The sequence below is a fragment of the Rana temporaria genome, chromosome 12 (genome assembly GCF_905171775.1).
Source record: "Rana temporaria chromosome 12, aRanTem1.1, whole genome shotgun sequence".
Lineage (NCBI taxonomy): Eukaryota > Metazoa > Chordata > Amphibia > Anura > Ranidae > Rana > Rana temporaria.
In genome coordinates this window covers 137724878-137731084 of record NC_053500.1, presented here as the reverse complement: position 1 = coordinate 137731084, position 6207 = coordinate 137724878, and positions in this window count along the sequence as shown.

Genomic DNA, 6207 nt, shown 5'->3' with positions numbered 1-6207 from the left:
CGGCGATTCTATTCCCGCCCCCTGTCACGTCCGTCAGCATGGCTAGAGCAGAGTGCGCGGCGTCAGGGGGCGAGGCTCCGGGCAATGCATGCAGGTCGCCATCTTGTGTGAGAAAACATGCAGCCTGGGGGCTCTAGGGGGAGGGGGCGTGTGAGGTAGGGGGTGCCTCCGGCCTCATATACTGCAGGGAGTCCAGCATGGCTGTCTGCTAGTCTGTGTGTGTTCTATGATCAGCACACTCATAGTGAGGCAGGGAAGGTCTCCATCTTGAGGGATATGGAGTGCAGCCTCTGTGCTTCCCACACAGAGGAGAATTCCTTGAAGGGGATCTCTAGTAGTGACAGCAGAGCAGGCGGCCATTGTCTGCTGAATTAGTGGAGGGATTCACCTATGTGTCACTCAGACTTCACAACCGTCATGAGGGAGGAAGACTCCCCCTGATAACACCCCCACAATTACCCCCCTGATTGCACCCCCCCTTCCATGCATTCGGTAACACTCCCCTCTGTGTTCTGCACAACCCCACCTCCGTGTCCTGAACAACCCTCCCTCCGTGTCCTGAACAACCCCCCCTCCGTGTCCTGGATAACCCCCCTCCGTGTTCTAGATAACCCCCCCTCTCCGTGTCCTGGATAACCCCCCTCCGTGTCCTGGATAACCCTCCCTCTGTGTTCTAGATAACCCCCCCTCCGTGTTCTGGATAACCCCCCTCCGTGTCCTGGATAACCCCCCTCCGTGTCCTGGATAACCCCTCTCCGTGTCCTGGATAACCCTCCTTCCGTGTTCTGCATAACCCCCCTCCGTGTCCTGGATAACCCCTCTCCGTGTCCTGGATAACCCCCCTCTCCGTGTCCTGGATAACCCCTCTCCGTGTCCTGGATAACCCCCCTCTCCGTGTCCTGGATAACCCCTCTCCGTGTCCTGGATAACCCCTCTCCGTGTCCTGGATAACCCCTCTCCGTGTCCTGGATAACCCTCCTTCCGTGTTCTGGACAACCCCCTCTCCGTGTCCTGGATAACCCCTCTCCGTGTCCTGGATAACCCCTCTCCATGTCCTGGATAACCCCCCTCCGTGTCCTGGATAACCCCTCTCCGTGTCCTGGATAACCCCCCTCCGTGTCCTGGATACCCGCCCCCTCCGTGTCCTGGACAACCCTCCCTCCGTGTCCTGGACAACACCCTCTCAGTGTTCTGCACAACCCCCCCTCCGTGTCCTGGATAACCCTCCTTCCGTGTTCTGGACAACCCCCTCTCCGTGTCCTGGATAACCCCACTCTCCGTGTCCTGGATAACCCCTCTCCGTGTCCTGGATAACCCCCCTCCGTGTCCTGTATACCCGCCCCCTCCGTGTCCTGGATAACCCCCCTCCGTGTCCTGGATAACCCCTCTCCGTGTCCTGGATAACCCCTCTCCGTGTCCTGGATAACCCTCCTTCCGTGTTCTGCATAACCCCCCTCCGTGTCCTGGATAACCCCTCTCCGTGTCCTGGATAACCCCACTCTCCGTGTCCTGGATAACCCCTCTCTGTGTCCTGGATAACCCCTCTCCGTGTCCTGGATAACCCCTCTCCGTGTCCTGGATAACCCTCCTTCCGTGTTCTGGATAACCCCCCTCCGTGTCCTGGATAACCCCCCTCCGTGTCCTGGATAACCCCTCTCCGTGTCCTGGATAACCCCTCTCCGTGTCCTGGATAACCCCTCTCCGTGTCCTGGATAACCCCTCTCCGTGTCCTGGATAACCCTCCTTCCGTGTTCTGGATAACCCCCCTCCGTGTCCTGGACAACCCTCCCTCCGTGTCCTGGACAACACCCCCTCCGTGTCCTGGATAACCCTCCTTCCGTGTTCTGGACAACCCCCTCTCCGTGTCCTGGATAACCCCTCTCCGTGTCCTGGATACCCGCCCCCTCCGTGTCCTGGATAACCCCCCTCCGTGTCCTGGATAACCCCTCTCCGTGTCCTGGATAACCCCCCTCCGTGTCCTGGATACCCGCCCCCTCCGTGTCCTGGACAACCCTCCCTCCGTGTCCTGGACAACACCCTCTCAGTGTTCTGCACAACCCCCCCTCCGTGTCCTGGATAACCCTCCTTCCGTGTTCTGGACAACCCCCTCTCCGTGTCCTGGATAACCCCTCTCCGTGTCCTGGATAACCCCCCTCCGTGTCCTGGATACCCGCCCCCTCCGTGTCCTGGATAACCCCCCTCCGTGTCCTGGATAACCCCTCTCCGTGTCCTGGATAACCCCCTTCCGTGTCCTGGATACCCGCCCCCTCCGTGTCCTGGATAACCCCCCTCCGTGTCCTGGATAACCCCTCTCCGTGTCCTGGATAACCCCCCTCCGTGTCCTGGATAACCCCTCTCCGTGTCCTGGATACCCGCCCCCTCCGTGTCCTGGATAACCCCTCTCCGTGTCCTGGATAACCCCACTCTCCGTGTCCTGGACAACCCCCCCCCTCCGTGTCCTGGATAACCCTCTTCTCCGTGTCCTGGATAACCCTCTTCTCCGTGTCCTGGATAACCCCCCTCTCCATGTCATGGATAACCCTCCCTCTGTGTCCTGGATAACCCCCCTCCGTGTCCTGGATAACCCCCCTCTCCGTGTCCTGGATAACCCTCCCTCCGTGTCCTGGATAACCCCTCTCCGTGTCCTGGATAACCCCCCTCTCCATGTCATGGATAACCCTCCCTCTGTGTCCTGGATAACCCCCCTCCGTGTCCTGGATAACCCCCCTCTGTGTCCTGGACAACCCTCCTCTCCGTGTCCTGGACAACCCCCTCTCCATGTCCTGGATAACCCCCCTCCGTGTCCTGGAAAACCCTCCTCTCCGTGTCCTGGACAGCCCCCCATGTTCAGCCACTGTGCCCATCAATTGCAGCCACTGTGCCTCATCTTGGTGATGAGTCAGGCAGCGGGTGACGGCGGGAAGCTGTGTCCTCCATGCTTTTCCTCCTGCTTGGTGTCCAATAGGAGCGCCTGTCCTTTCAGCCAATCAGGTGACTGGTATCAGACCCACGCTTCCTGATTGGCGGTTCAGTGTTAGAAAAGCGAATATTCATTTGTTGTTCTAACACCTCTGGGTGGGCTCAGAGGGCAATGCTACTACTTTTTTCAAATCGCCGCAGCATCGATTTGAACATGCCCATTGCCAACAATAGGGTGTGACTTGTCATGTGATTTGACCTGTCAGATCCATCCAATGTGAACGAGGCCTGAAGGGGCACAGAAAGCAAAAAAAAACCTGACAGGAGCTCTGATCTCTCTCCACTTTGTCCAAAACAAAAAAAAAGTTGCCTTTAGTTACCACTTTCACATGCATGCTGTCCTGGCAACAAGGAAACATATTGTCTCCATGGCAACCAGTCAGCATCCTCCTTTCATTTTCATACCACATGCTGTATAGAAGGGAGAGCTGATTGGTCGGTGACGTCACGCACAGCCGAGCTAGCGCTTTATTACGTTATGATAAGGATAGGCATGCGCGGGTGGGTCACGCGATTTTTCTCTCAGGGAACGTCGCTCTGCTCACGTGGGGGGCGTGGTTATGCCCTAATGGTTTGACGCCTCTCAGCATCCCGCGCTCTAGCCTCTCACGTGACCAGCTCCCTGCCAATCAGCGCGGCGTACCTGATCCCGGAAGTCGGCGTTTACTTCCAGCACGCTGTGCGCGGCCAGGTAAAAGGCAGCCTGCAGAGTCCGGTCTTTTCCTATTGTCCTGGTATTGGCCTTGTGTGGGAGGCGTTGTTATAAGGTCAGGGTGGAGGGGCCTGTCACAGCTGTGTGTTGCCCATGGCAACTGACTATATCCTGCAGGGTTGAGGGGGAAGGTGGTTGCTATGGACAACAGACGCATACGGCATGTGTTCTCCGTGGTGTAGCCACACCTGGGCCCCCCAGAACAGACCTGTATATGGATATCATCACCATTAAGATCCATTGAGCCCGTTGCGGTGCGTTAAGGTCTCGGTCTCTTAACAGCTTCCACGTGAGCGACTTCACTTGCGCAGTGTAAAAAAAGCGAGATGTTGGGCGCCATGTTGTCGTAGGGGCCATGCACCGCCTATCAAAATTAACGACAAGCTAAATACACAGCGATCGTGCGATGTTCTGAGCGGCACGCATGTTCATGGAGTCGCATACAGACCCCGTATGACTCGGAAACAGCGTCCAGCCGCCACGTAATTTAGCTCGTCATCGATTCTGACCGGCAGAAGGACCCATTTGTGATGCGACTAACGATGAGCCCAGGTTGTATTTGAACTAGGATCCGAACCTGTATTTGCGATTCCACCAGGGCGCGGTCACCTGTACGCCGCTGATTGAGAAAACGCTTCCAAAAGAACGCGACCCAACGAAGAATGTGGACAGCCACACGCGGATCGAAATTTGGCAGGTCCATATGCGGGCGATGATGTCGCCGCCGCTGTCCCACCTACCAGTGGTTGCTAAGGAAGCAGCGGGTTGTCGATCACCTGGCCCATTCACTTTAGGCCACATTCACACTGAGGCGCTAAAAATAGCGCCTGTAAAGCGCCCCTCCTGTCATTCCCGAGGGCTTTCACACTGGGGCGGTGCGCTAGCGGGATGTTGAAAAAAGTCCCGCAAGCAGCACCTTTGCAGCGCATAAGAAGCGGTGTATACACAGCTCCTACAGCGCCCCTGCCCATTGAAATCGCTAGCGGCCCTTTTAACTCTTTATTCGGGTTAAAAGCACCCCACTAGCGGCCTGAAAAGCACAGATAAAACAACGGTAAAGCGACGATAAAAATAGCGGTGCTGTACCGCCAACGCCCCAGTGTGAGAGTGTCCGTACATGAGGCACACTTAAAGCAGAGTGCCAGGCTTTTTCTGTTTATTAACCACTTAAGCCCCCGGACCATTTTGCAGCTAAAGGACCAGGCCACTTTTTTCTAATTCAGCACTGCATCGCTTTAACTGACAATTGTGTGACGTGACTTGGCGTCCTTTTTTTCCCCCCCACAAGTAGAGCTTTTTTTTTTTTTGGTGGTATTTAATCACCTCTGCGGTTTTTATTTTTTTGCGCTATAAACAAAAATAGAGTGACAATTTTGAAAAAAATGAATATTTTTTACTTTTTGCTGTAATAAATATCCCCCAAAAATATATAAAAAACTTTTTTTCCCTCAGTTTAGGTTGATACGTATTCTTCTACCTACTTTAAAAAAAAAAAAAAAAATCGAAATAAGCGTTAATTGATTGGTTTGCGCAAAAGTTATAGCGTCTACAAAATGGGGGATAGTTTTATAGCATTTTAATAATTTTTTTTTACTACTACTTTTTTTTTCGAGACTGCGAAATTATGGCGTACACATCGGACACTTTTGACACATTTTTGGGACCGTTGTCACTTTTACAGCGATCGGTGCTATAAAAATGCACTGGTTACTGTGAAAAAGACACGGTGGCATGGAAGGGGGTTAAACACTAGGGGGCGAGGAAGGGGTTAAGTGTGTCCTAGGGAGTGATTCTAACTGTGTGGCTACCACTGACATGACTGAGATCACTGCTCCTGATCGCAGGGAGCAGTAGATCTGTCATGTTGCTGGGCAGAACAGGGAAATGCCTTGTTTACACAGGCATCTCCCCATTCTGCCGCTCCATGTCAGGATCGCGGGACACCGGCGAACACCAAGTCTGCGGGCACAATGCCACGATTTAAAGGGGACGTACCTGTACGCCCATTTGCGCAGCCATGCCGTTGTGCGCCGGTCGGCAAGCGGTTAAAGTGGTTGTAAGCCCTCGTTCACATTGGAACGATTTGTCATGCAATTTGACAGGTCTGATCTCTGATCTCACGACAAAGGGCACATCTGGCCCCTGGGCCACAGTTTGGAGACCACTGATCTAGACTAACAATCAGTAGCTGGAGGGACTGGTTTCCGATCGTGATCAAGATGACAGCCAATGACAGCGTTCACATAATCCGCCAATGTTTCACACCCCCTGGCAATCAGAACTTTTTATAGGGATGCTAGGGCCGACAGGAAGGGGTTAATGATGGAAAAGCCGCTCCCATTAAAATTCACCCTGCACATCAACATAAATATAGAGCTATTCCTTCAGAGCAGAAACGGGTAGGAATCTGCAACAAAGTTTGTTAAAATCCCTCAATGTACATACCCTGTTTCTCTGAAAATAAGCCCTACCCTGAAAATAAGACCTAGTGTGAGTTTCTGGGATGGCTGCAATAT